This window comes from Rattus norvegicus, chromosome 2 (assembly GCF_021556685.1).
Source record: "Rattus norvegicus strain SHRSP/BbbUtx chromosome 2, alternate assembly SHRSP_T2T, whole genome shotgun sequence".
Taxonomy (NCBI): Eukaryota; Metazoa; Chordata; class Mammalia; order Rodentia; family Muridae; genus Rattus; species Rattus norvegicus.
The window spans coordinates 118,585,244-118,600,822 of NC_141535.1; the positions used below are offsets into that span (position 1 = coordinate 118,585,244).

General features: G+C 43.6%; 1 protein-coding gene and 1 long non-coding RNA gene across 11 annotated transcripts in view; one reads left to right on the top strand and one right to left on the bottom strand.

Moving 5' to 3' along the window:
* Positions 1 to 15,579, top strand: part of LOC103691527 (uncharacterized) — a 618,188-nt gene that overhangs the window by 345,614 nt on the left and 256,995 nt on the right. The window lies entirely within an intron of this gene.
* LOC120100802 (uncharacterized) overlaps positions 1 to 15,579 on the bottom strand; it is a 70,243-nt gene that overhangs the window by 1,207 nt on the left and 53,457 nt on the right. For 3 of the 6 annotated variants that reach the window (XR_015671566.1, XR_015671565.1, XR_015671562.1), the window contains 2 exons: positions 2,300 to 2,533; positions 1,235 to 1,347 (listed from right to left, as the gene is read on the bottom strand). This is a non-coding gene — a long non-coding RNA (uncharacterized LOC120100802). Of the gene's footprint in view, positions 1 to 982; positions 1,850 to 2,299; positions 2,534 to 15,579 lie in introns of those variants that run through there. The other 3 variants (XR_015671569.1, XR_015671568.1, XR_015671570.1) reach the window with 2 other exon arrangements.

Here is a 15,579-nt window from a genome sequence, read left to right on the forward strand (position 1 = left end):
AAGTTGAGCTCAATGTTCCTTCAGGTGTAGAGCAGAGAAGGCTTTTTCTTGAGCAGGCTAGAGGCTGCTCTGGTAGGACTATGCTCTTCACATTGAGTCCTTCAGGGAGGGTCTACTTCCCTTGGAATTGCTGACAGGTCCACATGGATCTCTCATAGTGATGTCACTAATTATTAGAATATCTACCGACTGCAAGTATTATAGAACATATATACTCCCTGCATACCCATTTTTGTTGTTAGAGGATTTGTTTTGATTTTCTGTGTATAAGGGCCCCATGTCCATATGTGCACCATCTACTTATATGGCCAGAAGAGGGCATCAGATCCCCTGGAACTGGAGTTACAGATCCCTGTAAGCTGATATGTGGGTGCTCAAAACCAAACCTAGGCCCCCTGCAAGAGCAGCAGTGCTCTTAACTACTGAGGCACGGCTCCAGCTCCCGGCATGTACTCTTGAACTGAGTAAAACTCCAGGAAGGAAGAAGTTGTCTGAGGAGTCACAAATTATTAGTAACTTGATTTGGCTTCTAATATAAACCTTCTTTGCCAGGCTTTTATTTATAGTCTACGATGAAAAGAAGCAAGATATATTTATTGAACAAATCTTGTAATTAGCCCATCCCCCAAGGTGTTTTTCATTTAGGAGTTCTGAACTGACTCCAAGGAAAGTTGAACAAGAATTATCTATCATGTCGATGTAAAGGCTTTGTTTAAGAGTAAGCAAGCCTAGGGGCTGAAGAGCTGTCTCAGCACTTAACGGCACTTGCTGCCCTACCAGAGGACCCGAGTTCAATTCCCAGCAACCACGTCAGGTGTCACCCAACCAGATCCAAGAGACCTGATGCCTCTTAGGGCATCTATACTTGTGTGCGCGCGCGCACACACACACACACACACACACACACACACACACACACACACACACACACTTAAAAGTAAGTATTTATAAAAAGTATATGAGAACATTGCTTAAAAGTTACCCATATTAGAATCTGGGTTTGCAAACTCCTCCAAGCTGAACCAGAGATGGTCAGAGCACAGTCCAGTCAAGACTCAGAAGATCAAACTATGACAGGTGCTTGTGATGTGGTGACCATCCTTTTGTTCATCGGAAGTGGGTAACAGGGCAGCATAGACTATGTGTACGAAACACTCAGTCTTCAAAAGGAAATCTTCACAATAGCACATGTTTGTATCCTTAAAAATCCACCAAATAAAAACTTTGAAGTCACCTGGCCAAGCTGAGACCCGCAGACATAAAAAGCCAATCCGTTCCCCATGGAGAGCAGCTTTTCAGACATGTTTGTCTTGATCTTCCTTTATTCTCTGTCCTCTGAGGTTTGGTCTGGCAGTGATAACAGGTGACAGTTTATATTTAAGAAGCTTTCGTACAACAAAAGTGTCATTGCATATGAAAAAAGAGCATTAGAGAATATTTAATAACTCAAGAAAATGTGGATCACTACAAGTTTATCTCCATTTGTCACGTTGGTTGGTTGTTGTTTGGGTGAACGTTGCTCAGGTGGCTGCACGTGTGTTTAACGTCGTGAGGGTTACCTGTCGTAGCAGAGGAACTCCGCAGAAGTGATTTAAGTTCAGGGTCTCTAGATATAAAGATGTGCACATAGGAGGGCTAGAGGTTGACGCTGGGGCTCCTTGGGGTCTAGCTCCCTTTCTTCTGTTGGGTTTTGGGGTCTAGCTCCCTTTCTTCTGTTGGGTTTTGGGGTCTAGCTCCCTTTCTTTGGTTGGGTTTGTTGTTTCTGCTGAGAAAGAATCATTGAGATCTGCAGCTTGCTGGGCTGCTGACCAGGGGCCCCAAAGACCAACCGGTCTCTGCCTCCCCAGTGCTGGGATTCTAAGCACATGCCACAATGCCTGTTTGTTCTGTTCTGTTCTGTTCTGTTCTGTTCTGCTTTAACATGGGTTCAGATCAAACTCAAATCCTCAAGCCTACATTTGCCAATCGAGCCATCTTCCTGAATCCCTAGCCTTGACTTGCTTGATTAGTGCTCCAGTGTCCGGATGTTAAGTGGCATTGTCCTCCTCAGACCACTGCAACTTACTTGCAGACAAACGCTATCCTCCTTTAGACCGTTTTCCTGTTATGGCTAAAATAAACTCCCACAATTTAGTATCACAGAAAAACAAAACCAAGCCACAGTGGTATATACCTGTGCTCCTACTCCAGAAGAAGCTGAGACAAGATCGCTGAAAAACAGAGATTTGAGACAAGCCTGGGTAGCATAGTGTATCAAAATTAGCAAAACAAAACCAAGAAACCATCCTAAATGTATTACCTTAGAGATCAGAATCAGAGATAGCTGGAAAGGTCTGCTGGGCCATTTTTCCCCTCTGGACGCTTTTGGGGAATCTTCTCCCTTCATCATCTCAGCCCCCAAGGCTCCATGCATCCTCCACTTGTGGTTCTTTCCTCTAATGTCAGAATCAGAAAGCAGCGTCTTCAAGGTCATTCCCATCCCTTAGTATGTGGCTTATTTTGCCTCCAGTGCTGTGATAAAGACCATGATTGCCTTGTGGAGGAAAGGAATTATCACTCACATGATTAGGGTGAATTATGACACTTCTATGTTATGCTACAGTCACTGGGGGACCCTACAGCGGGAGATGATGTGGAGGCCATGGAGGAGTATTGCGTACTGGATTGCTCTTTGTGGCTTGTTAAGCCTGCTTTCTTACAGCACCTAGATCTCCTGTGTATGGGTGACACTTCCCTGAATGGGATGAGCCATCCCACACCAGTCATTAATCAAGGAATGTCCTACAAACTTGTCTACAGGGACAGGACAGTGAGATCAGTGTCCCCTGTGGTTTATGGCCTTCTGTCCCGTTGTGTTCGTATGAACGTCCACTGTTCCTTTCTTGCCTCAGGGAATTTAAGCACCACTTGCAGTCACCTTGACAACTTGGAATATGAAAGCATCCATCACCGAGTCCTAGGCAACCGGATACTCATCCCTGTCCTTGCACGTTAGAGAAGCGTTGCTGTAAGGAAACTGACTGGGTGTGGCTAAATTTTGTAAATCTATTTATTCAGAGTGAATGTATATTCTAAAGTAATACCATGAAATAAAACACCAGTGTATTGTCATAATAAGTATTTATCTATTTTATACATCTTAACGTGTAGTGAATAGGCATGTTCAGATACTGTCTTGCAGAATACCTGTAGAAGTGAGCACACTGCTACATTTTCACATACTTCAGTGCAGTCTACAGTGATGGTGTTCCGTTTAGCCTTGAGCTCTTTGGAGTTGTTGCTAACATGACAAAGGGTGAAGGGCTCTGGTGGGATTGGGGATGGAGTACCTTCACCTTCCGGCTCTCTTGGAAGACCTGGCCTGCACCGCTGAAAGCAGTCAGAGCTTTTTGAATCAGACCATATTTAGCTCAAAGCATCCCAGTGTGAAAGCTTCTACTTGTCTTTAGAGAGACACAAACTCAGGCTAGTGAGATGGCTCAGTGAGCAGAGGTGCTTGCCTCCAAGCCTGGTGACCTAAGTTCAAGACCTGATACCCACATGGTGGAAGGAGAGAACTAACTCCTGCAAGTTGGCTCCTAGCCTTCACATCTGTACCATGCTCACACACACACATGCACACACACACACACACACACACACACACACACACACACACACATAAATAAATGCAATTTAAAATTTTTGAACAACACCAATCCAACCAGTTAAGCTATTCTCTGAAAACTGTAGATGGGTAACACATTATCGATACCTTACCTTATATCTCATACTAGTTTACAGGCCATGCTTACTTTTAATTATTAAAGCAAATGTGTACATGTGAGCAAGTCAAGCAAAAGCATAGTAAGTAACAGTGAAAACATAAAGAGATCGTGTGTTTTCATCAGGCAGTCCCTCTTTGTTTATGTGTATATCCATGCTGCACACACATAAATAAGTATGTGCAATCTATGATGTCGTATATAACAAATGCATACGCTTGACAAGTGAGGCACAGTCAACATTTGAAAGAGCAAATCTGAGCAAAGGTTTCTGAAACTCCCTAGAAATGATCTTCCAAGGGTCTTAATATACTTTCCACAAGTGTTCAAGCATATCATGATTAACTACACAGACACTAATGCCTGGGCCTGTTTGCCCAAACATCTCACACAGTCCTGTCACATGGTGATGTGTTGTGTGATGAAATGATCTTCACCACTGGGTTCTATGTAAACATGCTTTGATAATTCAAACTCTAAATACTTTATAGGAAGTTAATTTTAGGTAGGGCAGGATAGCTCTGTGCGTTTCATACCCCAGGATGGATCCAGTCAGTAGGATTGGGGACAGAAGAAGAATCGCTGGGATGGTGAGCTTGGGAAAGAGCTGTGCCTAATGACTTACCATCACCTGGAGAAGTGTATTAGAACAGCTCAGTTCTACAGTATTTCCCCAAGCTCAGACGTCAATCACAGTCTTCTGACTTAGCTATAATTGGGTAGTTCTGTCTCTCCCTCCCTACGTGTGAGAATATAGTACCTCAGAACCCAGCGTGTCATTTCCCTATACTTATGAGGTTGTTATTAATGACACTTGAGAAGATACAATGTGTGGGATGATGTGGTAGGGTCCTGAGCACACATGTTCCTGTGTTATTTCGGGCGGAACTTGGCCAGTATGTTGATATGTTCACAGTCACAGGGGCTTTCCAACTACTTTTAGGAATTTTTATGGGAGCTTTATTATGTCAGAGTATTTGATCAATAACTAATTTCATACCATCTTTCCTTCCCAGAGGATGAGGGAGGGGTGAGTCTAGACATGTTAAGCTTCTAAGCATGGCTTGATTTTTCTAATAGCCCCAACTTGAAGCTAACCAGAAGTCTACCAAAAATCACCTCCCTTAAACCAAACACATTTCTATCACAAGGAAACTCAAAAAAAGGACAATCCTAGCATCCCTAATACCCAAAGGATTAAGAGTTATGTGTCAAGACCTAGGGAGAAAGGTTATATATTTGTTATCATAGCTCAGTTGGGAATTAGGTCAAGTGGGGCATGCTGATGTCAGGGTCTGATTGGAAGTAACAATGATCACTCCAAAAGGAAGCACTTATCCATGGGTTTGCAGGCTATGCAATGGCCATCCATCCCCAACTAGAAATAAAAGGCATGTTCCTGCAGTTCCAGCCTCCTGTCTGAAAGAATCTGTTTGCATTGTAATACTGGATGCTCAAGAATGCCTGCCTGCCAAAGTTTAGAACAGAGACTGAAGGAACACCCATTCAGAGCCTGCCCCACATGTGACCCATACATATACAGCCACCCAATTAGATAAGATGGATGAAGCAAAGAAGTGCAGGCCGACAGGAACTGGATGTAGATCTCTCCTGAGAGACACAGCCAGAATACAGCAAATACAGAGGCGAATGCCAGCAGCAAACCACTGAACTGAGAACGGGACCCCCGTTGAAGGAATCAGAGAAAGGACTGAAAGAGCTTGAAGGGGCTCAAGACCCCATATGAACAACAATGCCAACCAACCAGAGCTTCCAGGGACTAAGCCACTACCTAAAGACTATACATGGACTGACCCTGGACTCTGACCTCATAGGTAGCAATGAATATCCTAGTAAGATCACCAGTGGAAGGGGAAGCCCTGGGTCCTGCTACGACTGAACCCCCAGTGAACGTGATTGTTGGGGGGAGGGCGGTAATGGGGGGAGGATGGGGAAGGGAACACCCATAAAGAAGGGGAGGGGGGAGGGGTTAGGGGGATGTTGGCCCAGAAACCGGGAAAGGGAATAACAATCGAAATGTAAAATAGAAATACTCAAGTTAATAAAGATGGAAAGCAAACAAACAAACAAACAAACAAACAAAGAAGAAGAATGCCTGCCTGCTAGAAGGGAAAGTGAGAGAGTACAGCTACTTGTAAGGTCAATGAGCTGCCACACCATAGCCCAGCAATCTTGCTACCAGGATGTTTGTTTGTTTGTTTGTTTGTTTGTTTGTTTGTTTTATAAAACAGGGTTTCTCTGTGTAACACTGGATGACCTGGAACTCACTCTGTTAACCAGGTTAGTGTTGAACTCAGAAGTCCACCAGCATCTGCCTCCTGAGTGCTGGGATTAAAGGCTTGTGCTACCACTGAGTCACTCACTATGAGGACTACAACCTAAGAAAATTCCCTAGAAAAGGAAATTGCCATAGTATTTGGATCTTCCTAACGACTTTGTTTCTAATTAGAAAGTTTAAAAGTAGCCTAACAGTAGGCATGATGAGAAGAATGACAGTTGACAGAAAACTAGAGGGCGGGTCTCAAGGTCACATGACTTTACAAGTCGGCCGGCCTATGCCTCCGAAAAAGTAAGACATAGAATCTTGCACACAGTGTGACTGACAGTTTCCCTCCCTCCTCCCTCCCCCTCTACCTACCCTTCTCCTGCCCATCTGCTCCTCTTCTTTTTGTTCAGCAAAGGGGAAGCTTCCAGTGGATATCAACCAGCCTTGGCATATAAAATTGCAGTAAGACGAGGTCTGTCTTCCATTATTGGGGCTAGACAAGGCAGCCCAGTTAGGGCAAAAGATCCCAAAGGCAGGCAACAGAGTCAGAGGCAGTCCCTACTCCAGCTGTTAGGACTCCCACAGGAAGACCAGGACACACAACTGTTCTATTTGTGGAGAAGGCCTAAGTCAGACCCATGCACACTCCCTGGTTGGTGGTTCAGTGACTGGCTAACTTAATGCATGACTTATTTCTTTTTCCCCCTTTCATTGAAAATAGATTATTTTCTCACACAATATATCCTGATATATCTGTTCCCTCTACTCCTCCCAATTCTTCCCCACCTCCCCTCAGGATCCACCCCCTTCCTGTTTCTTACTAGAAGAGGATTCTGAGAGGTAATAACCAAACATGAAAAATAAAATATAATAAGATAAAACAAAACCTATCACATCAAGGCTGGACAAAGCAACCCAGCAGAAAGAAAAGAACCCCAAGATCAGGAACAATAATTGGAGTCCCAATCATTTACAAACTGAAGGGTCCCATAAAAGCACTAAGCTTGAAAGCTGTGATACAGACCTGGTGCAGACCTATGTAGGCCCTGTGTTTGCTGCTTCAGTCTCTGTGGGCCCATAGGAGCCTTGCTCAGTTGATTCAGAGGACCTTCTTCTCCTGGTGTCCTCTGTCCAGTCTGGCTCATTCTGTATGCTATGAATTTGGCCCAGTTGGTAGAGTGTTTGCCTAGCGTGTTTGCCTAACATGCACAGAACCCTAGGCACAAACTAGGTATTGCAGCACACGCTTATCATCCCAGCATTCGTGAAATGGGTAGAGGCAGGAGGATCAAGGTCTCTGCCTCAAGAGAAAGAGGGGTGGGGAATAAGGAGATGGAGAAGAAAAGAGGAAGGAATGGCAGTTATCCCACTAAAGTTGTATCGAAAGCCTAGCAAGCGCAAGGCCCTGGGTTCAGTCCTCAGCTCAAAAAAAAAAAAAAAAAAAAAAAAAGTTGTATCGAAAGGAAGAGCACATAAATAAATGCATACATACATAAACACATAAATAAATACATATATAAACACATAAATAAATAAGTCTGCATGCATAGGAAAGCTTAGTCATGCTCTTCCTGTTATTTTAAAAATCTGACTCCTAATGAAACGGGGCTTTCTTATTTCAAGTGTTTCTCTTTCCTTTCTGAGTGTTCACGTAATAACCGTGTCCATGTCCTAAGTTACTCAGTCGGGTTCTCAGTAGTTAGCACCAGGCTATTCTGCACAAGCCTGGGGATACCGCAGCACTTTACCTGCTCCAGGCTGTGCAAGGCCAACAGCCCCACTTCACGCTTCTCGTTGCAAAGGCTAACATGTTCTAAGTCCCAATGGCTTCCATCTCTCTGCGACACGGTACTTAGCCAGTAACTCTCCCTTTTATAGACAGAATGGAGTTCAGAGAGATGTCATCCCTTACCGCTTTTAAAGTAATGTAATAGGAAACAAGTCAGACTAATAATATCCAGTGTCCAGTGTGTGGACAGGTGGCTGACATTACTGCTGCACGGGTCTCTTATTAAGCATCATTTTCTCCTCTCTAAGCTGCTGATGGTGTTAGAACAGTGGTGTCAAATGGCCATTTGAAGGTTTGGTCATCGTCTCTGTTCTGCAGACGAAGAAACAGACCCAGGAAGGGACACCAGCTCAAATAGCCAAGGTTGAAACACTGATTCCCTGTTTACTGTCTGATGAGGTCTATGTGCCAAATGTCGCATGGCCAATATCCCAAGCTCACAGTGCACACCAATCCTCAGCCAATAGTGTTCAAGTGAGTTGTGTGCACTCTAAAGCAATGGCGCTGTTTAGCTTGGAATGAATCACTAACCACTCGTGAAGACGTGCTTCCACCACACCACACTCTCTACAGCTAAAATACCACAAGAGACTTCAGCTCTCTCCTTTCCAGCTCCATAGGGACATGCTCAGGTGTCTTGATGACAGTTATTCCACTACGGTTGTATTGAGAGTTCTCACCAATGGGGTCTTGGGAGAACCTCTAAGAACGATAGTCAACTTCACTTTAATTTCTAGAAGTTTTGCTTTGTCCCCGCTGATGCCAGGCCTCTTCTGAATTATCGGTTTGACCAGGTTCATGGGGCTCAGGCCAGACTCCCAGGAGTATATTTTCTGACTCAGCCACATATGTTCATACATAGTCCTACGAATATTAGTTATACGTTATGAACGAGAGCACTCTGAGACCCAGAGTATTATCTTTCTGCCCTCCCACCTCATCTCCTGGTTGAAGTCTTTGCTTCTTTAAAACTTCACTTAGAAGTCACATTTTATATTGTCCATTATAGTGGCCATTTCCTCTCCTCTTAGTTGATAAAATAGGACACATAGAACAAAACCAGAATCTACTCGGACATCAGCCATAATAAATAAAAGGATCTGTGATTCATTGAAGAGAGAAGAGAAGGCAGGAGATCCCAGAACCTGACTAACAGCTGAAAATTAGCCAACAAAGAAATATGGAGGACATAATATTCAGTCTACACAAGGAAATGGACAAACATAACAGACAAGTGGAAAAACCAGGGGAATTGGGCAATAAAGAGATTGTTCTCAATGGTATAGAATAGATTAAGAAATCATGAAAATGATGCTTGCATTGGAGCACAAACCTAGATAATGGACAGGCAACGAAAATGCTGGTGGAGGACAAGGAGGGTCTGAGAGAGACATAGCCCACAGAGCTAGGAGAGTGAGAGGCATCAGCAGGGAATGGGGATGGAGAGAGACACCAGGGAAGTAGGAAAGGAAGTGAATGGTCTATGGCCAGCATTCAAGACCAGTGTTTCACATTGAAAACCTGTCCCTTCTCATGGACTGAGAGCATCCGTGCCCAGTTGTAAGATCTTGAATTTCTTGGGAAACATAAATAAGGTAGGTTTTCTTTTCCTTCTGGACTCTATAGCTACATCTCCAACATAGTTCCCCGTCACTCTTACGGGTACCATTCTGGTTTCTGTGTTCTGAAACCAAGCCTTGCTCCACCTACGGCCAAGTCTGTGTGAGAGAAGCTGAGATGGATAACACTATTTGGTCAGAACTTAATAACTGGCCTGTGGTTTCCTCTCTCCTGGCTCTGCTGCCTTGTGTTTAATTCCATTGTGTACTTCCTATGGAACAGACCCCTTTCCCTCATGAGACTCATTGAAAGAATTCTCCCTGAGTTGTTATGGCTTGAGCTTAGACTGCCATATTCTAGTTTTCCTGGGGCCCCACCATCTATGTCTGATATTAAGCATCACCAGGTACAAATTTAAAATCACTACACTCACCCCAGTAACAACTGACTCCTGTAACTGACACCACTTCCTCCTCTTCAGTTTCTCCCATTCGGCCACTGTGGAGTTTGGAGAACACAAATACTCTAAGTGTATGCAAAGCATCTCGCTCTCCCAGTTCGACTTTGAACCATGCATTCATTATTCAGTCACCTTTTGAGGAAGAGTTGGAACAGGAAAGAACTTGATTGAAAGGTTCCCAGCATCTGGCGACCCCTCCTTTACATTCTCACTTCAAACCCTGAGTTTTGATAGCCAAGAGAATTTCTCTTTTCTGAAGAAAAAGAAAAAAGAAAGAAAAGGAAAGGGAAAAAGAAGTTTCTTGATTTTTTTCCCCTTTACTAGATCTCTCTAACTTTAAAACTATTCATTATCTTAGGAGCCAGACGTTAATGTATTTAGGAAGATGTATCATTCGTCCATTTGAATTCACGAAGCTCTATTTCTCTGTATGGTATCTCCTTTATAAGGAATGGGGAGGTGGTAAGCAGAGGTGAGGACAGAGAGGAGGGGAAGACGCTGACAGGGTTGTAGAGGGTTGATTGAGCTGCAGCAGTTAGAGTACCTGTTTCCTTACATTAGCAGTAGTAATGTGTTCTCATAGTTACTCAAAAAACAGATTCCTAAGATTGTCACACACACACACACACACACACACACACACACACACACACACACACACACATAGTTGCCGATATAATAGATGTATTGCTTGGCATTACCGATCCTCTCTACAATGGGTACAAACATCAAAATTTCACATTGCTTTGGCTAAATATATACAATTATTTATCCGTTGAAAATGTAAAACTCTGACAGTTCAAATTATTGCATTTAATTTCTGGCGACTATTTCCATGAAAACTGAATACATCACAGGCCGCAGACCACTTTTCACCTAGATACTTCCCGCAAAAGGTAGTCACACCCGATGTTCTCATTTAGCCCTCTTCTTCAAGCCCACACCTGCCCCCTCACCCCCTTCTCCTTGGCTCACAGCATGGGAACAGCAGCTACAGCTTAGTGCATTTTGCTCGTGGAACGGTGCCAGAAAGCCGTTTGAAGGTGTTTTAAAAATGAAGACATCTGGCAGCTGGCAGGCTTGCAGTTCCTCTGCCAAAGACAAGTTGCAAGCTGCCGGGATTCTCAGCTGAAGGTCACGCCCCAGGTACAAGTGCAGTCCGATGGGCCTGGGGTATGGGGAAGCCACACACTGGGGAGTGGAAATCATTGACTCCATGGGGTCTGGGGTGGGGAGGGTGGGGTAGATCGGCCCAAAAGCAAGCTGCCCACCAGGTCACCACACCCCTTAAGGAAGTGATAGAAAAATGACTCAAACTCAGAAAACTGACAAGGCCACAACAGGCCAGGAGAAGACCTGGCTGGTAGACAAGAGAGATGCACAGGAGGGAATACAGAAGCAGTGTGTGGGACAAACAAGCTCTTGTCAGCCGAGAGCCCCAGGTTTCCCAACAGCAGTGGCCCATGTGGCTTCTGGGTTCACGGCTCTCCTTCTAACTCAGTTGGAATTAGGAAAGCCTTGAATCTTCTTCAGATGAGAGTCACTATATTATCAAAAGATGACATTGCTATCATAGACTTTATTCAAGGTTTAAAACCTTGTCTTGCAGTTGGGCATTACCAAATGCCCTGTGGCCGCTGGATACCTTCCTACCTACTAGTGTCTCTGATTTTACGACTGCATTAAACGGACCGATATCATTTCATTTTGCCTTGTTTCTTTGAAGTTTTGGACTTAACATGTGATGGAGATCAATGGCCATGGAGAGGAATTGCTTCCCGTGTCTCTCTCCAGAAGATCTGATCAGTCTTAAAGTGACAAAGGCCATATTGTACTAACAAGCCATGAGATTCACATTGATAAAGAGAGATTACATGACGGCTGTAGTAGATCTTGATCCCTTGTGCAAGGTTCCTTCTGCAGTCTTGTGGCTGATGCCAGCTCACGAGGAAGAAGGTAGTGGGGTATCATGGCAAATGGCTGATCCTTGACTCACCTCAGCTGGCCTGAGTCACTAGGCCCAGGCAGGTTAGGCCACACATGCCTATTGACTTCAAGGTTTGCTTTTGAAAGATAATTTACAGGAAGATTTGCATGCTGGGGGAAAAAGTCATTGCTGTTCTTGTTGCTGTTCTTTCTGAGACAGGATCTCACTCCGCAGCCCTAGCTGTCCTGGAACTCACTATGTAGACAACATAGACTAGACTGACCTTGAACTCACAGAGATGTGCCTGCCCCTGCTTCCCCTGTTCTGAGATTAAAGGTGTGTGCCATGACAGCTGGTTTCTAACTCTGTTTCAGAAGAACCTGAGAACAGGTTTCACTGCCACAGTAGCTCCAAGTGGCACAGAGAGTGGATGTTCAGGGCACACACACCCAGCCTCTCCCTGAGGCTGAAAGCAAACCAGCCCCTCTCTGCTTTCTCTCTGCCATCCAGGGAGATCAAAGAGGGAAGTATTTCCTGTGTCTTGGGTTCTGTCAAAGATGCAGAAATGAAAACAGACAGCAGGCAGGCTTTTCTTAAAGAAACCCTGTCCTCTGGGTCCCTTCTTCAAGCATGTGACTTTAAAGACTCTTTAAAAGGTTTCCAGGGATCATAGCTGGTGTTCTGAATCAGAACCAAGATCTACAGAAGCAGAGTCTCTGTAAGGATGTCCAGCGTGCGAGCATCCTCTGGCTTCCAGGGTTGGAGCAGCATTTAATATTAAGTTGCGTAACAGTGTCCTTTTGAGTTCATGAACTGACAATTAGTCAGTACTGGCTTTATGAGGTTTTTCACTGAATCTTAACTGTGAAAACTGAATACACGATCCATTTGGTTCTTAAGAAAACACTGTCAACACATGGCACGTGCTGGCACAGAGGACGTCTGGCAAGGATTTTGGTGGCCAGATGTTAAGTCAATGAGGCAGTAACTGCTTTCCTCCCAGGACCATGTATTTAGTAAAATTTCCCCCTGAGAAGAATTTCATAGTCTTCAAAATCATAGACTATTTGAGGTATCTACAAACTGGACTTCATACCATTTAAACAGAAGACTGGCTTAGAAATGACTATAGGAAGAGCAGGGGAGAAGGGAATCTGTGTAGGCCCTTTGGATACATGAGCAGGACCTGGAAGGGTATCTCTGTATGGAGTGTTGTACCCTAGAAAGTGGTCTGACAACCGATAATGAGAGCCATGTTGCTGGTTCTTTTTTTATTCACAGGATGCTCATCACTGGGCTAAAAGGAAGAAAACCTCAATTATAGGCAGCAAATACCATCTCCTGTAAGAAGTGTCAGAGGAGGTATATGTGTGTAAATACATATGTTGGGTAGGGGATTGTGGTGTATGTGTCCGTGCATGTTTGTGAGTGTATAGGAGTGGTATACATGTATATGGGTGTGTGTATGTTACATATATATATATATATATATGTATATGGGTATGGTGTATATATGTATGCACATGTATAGGGGATGTATTATGTGTGGGACTGTATTTGTGGTATATGTGTGTTTGTGCATATGTGTGTACTGGCAGTATAATTTCAGAGATTTTATTTATCCTTTTGAATATTCAATTAAAAAATAAAGTCAGTGTACTTTGAAAAGGTCACTAAACTGGGAGTGGTGGCACACACATGTAATCTCAGCTGGATGTAGTGACACACATGTAATCCAGCATGAAATGTAGTCACGGATCCAGAACCAGCCTGGGCCAAAAAACAAGATCTGGCCTCATGGATGGATGGATAGATAGACATACAGACAGACAGATAGACAGATGATGGATAGATAGAGATAATCTAGAGAACAGGGCAAATCATATTTTAACCATGAGACTACTCTATACCATCTCCAAAATATTCCCAGAGTACCATTGTGAATAAAGTGGCCCAACTCAGTTCTGAAAACAATTATAAACACATTTATCAGAAACACATTCTGTGGTTTTACTTAGACGCTGTTTTATACATTGTGAACCTGAATATATTTTTCATGTTGATATTAATCAGCAGATATAGCTATTCTGGAGAGTTGACAATGATAGCATATATGTTGTTATGTGATTGTTTTATGGCTTTTGTCTTGATAGTATATCTGTGGACTAAGGGACAAGGAAAGAATTACTGTGTCAGTTTTATGGTTCAGGAATAATTGGCTCACTTAAGAGTGGCCAGCAGGACTAAGGTTGTAGCTTGTAGTACAGGGTTATCATGCATGTGCAAGGTCTGGGACTCTAGCCCAGAACAGCAAAGCAAGAAAACAAAGTGAACTACAAACAAGTGAGAATCACAGACACTTTGCTCAGAGCAAAACAAATGTTCTGCTCTGCATGCCATTCCACAAGACTGATGCTAAAATAGGTGAGTGAGCCGAGGTAACATTGCATAAGGTTTAATTTTAAACTGGGGTTGTTTATTCCCTTGGTGCACACACCACATGCCATGGTAGGTACTGGCTACTGTAGAGGGTTCAGTTGTCATGCTTGCAGGCTAAGATGACTGACATTAAATGAACTAGCTCCCTTGCATCTATTCCAGAGCACCAGTGTGTTGAGGCCTTGAGTCAGACTGTCCTACCCTCAGATAGCCACACACCTGCCTCCTCTGGGTCTTTATTCTTCACTCGGGGCCATCTTTTCCGTAGAAAGATATGTAAATATAAAACCAGAAAGGGACTGTTCTGGTTTGAGGATAGAATGAAAGCATTTTAAAAATACACTCAGAAAAGAAATAGTCAAGGAAGTGATGAAGAAAACAACAAACAAGGCACCAGGAGCAAGAGGATGAGTACTAAAAATGGGAGAAAAAGGAAACCAAAAAAATCCATGAATACGGATATACATGGTCATGAATGTTCGCAATTTATATGTCAGTGTGTATATGTGCTTGCGTGCGTGTGTGCGTGCATGCATGCGTGGGAGACAGAGAGTGAGAGAGAGAGAGAGACAGAGAGACAGAGAGACAGAGAGAGACAGAGAGACAGAGACAGTGAGAGAGAGACAGACAGACAGACAGAGACACAGAGACACACAGAGAAACAGAAACACAGAGACAGAGATAGAGAGACAGAGACACACAGAGAGAGACAGAGACAGAGAGACAGAGACAGAGAGACAGAGACAGAGGGACAGAGAGAGAGAGAGAGAGAGAGAGAGAGAGAGAGAGAGAAAGAGAGAGGCTTGCTTGTGTGGAGGTGAGGTGACAACTTGCAAGAGTTGCTTTTCTCTTTCCATGTAGCTCTGGGAGTGAAACTCAAGCTACCAGCCTTGGCAATGTAATGATAAATAAAAACATAGAAGCCAGTTCTTGAATTAATCTAAGAGTGAGGCTTGCCTATAAAAAGGACAGGAATAAAATACTGTCTAGAACATTCTAAAACATCAGGGTCTATCAAGAAATCAACGAGCCCAGTACAAGAGGGCAGACATACAAGCAAGTAGAGAAAAATAAGTAAGTAGACAAGCCATGGCCATCACACTCACACACTCACGGTAGCTGTGATTTCCTGAACAGGGACAAGTCAACAGAGTCAGCCAGCATTCCAGAAGGCGACCCTCCTTGCAATCAGGGCTTACGAAATCAAAATGGGCAGTGCATATTGAGAATGTCTGCAGGGAGTTGAGGATTGATATGAGCAAGATACATTGTATCCATGAGTGAAACTGTCAAAGATAAATAAAAGATACAAAATAAATAAATAGAACAGAGACAACATAATGAATGAAATGG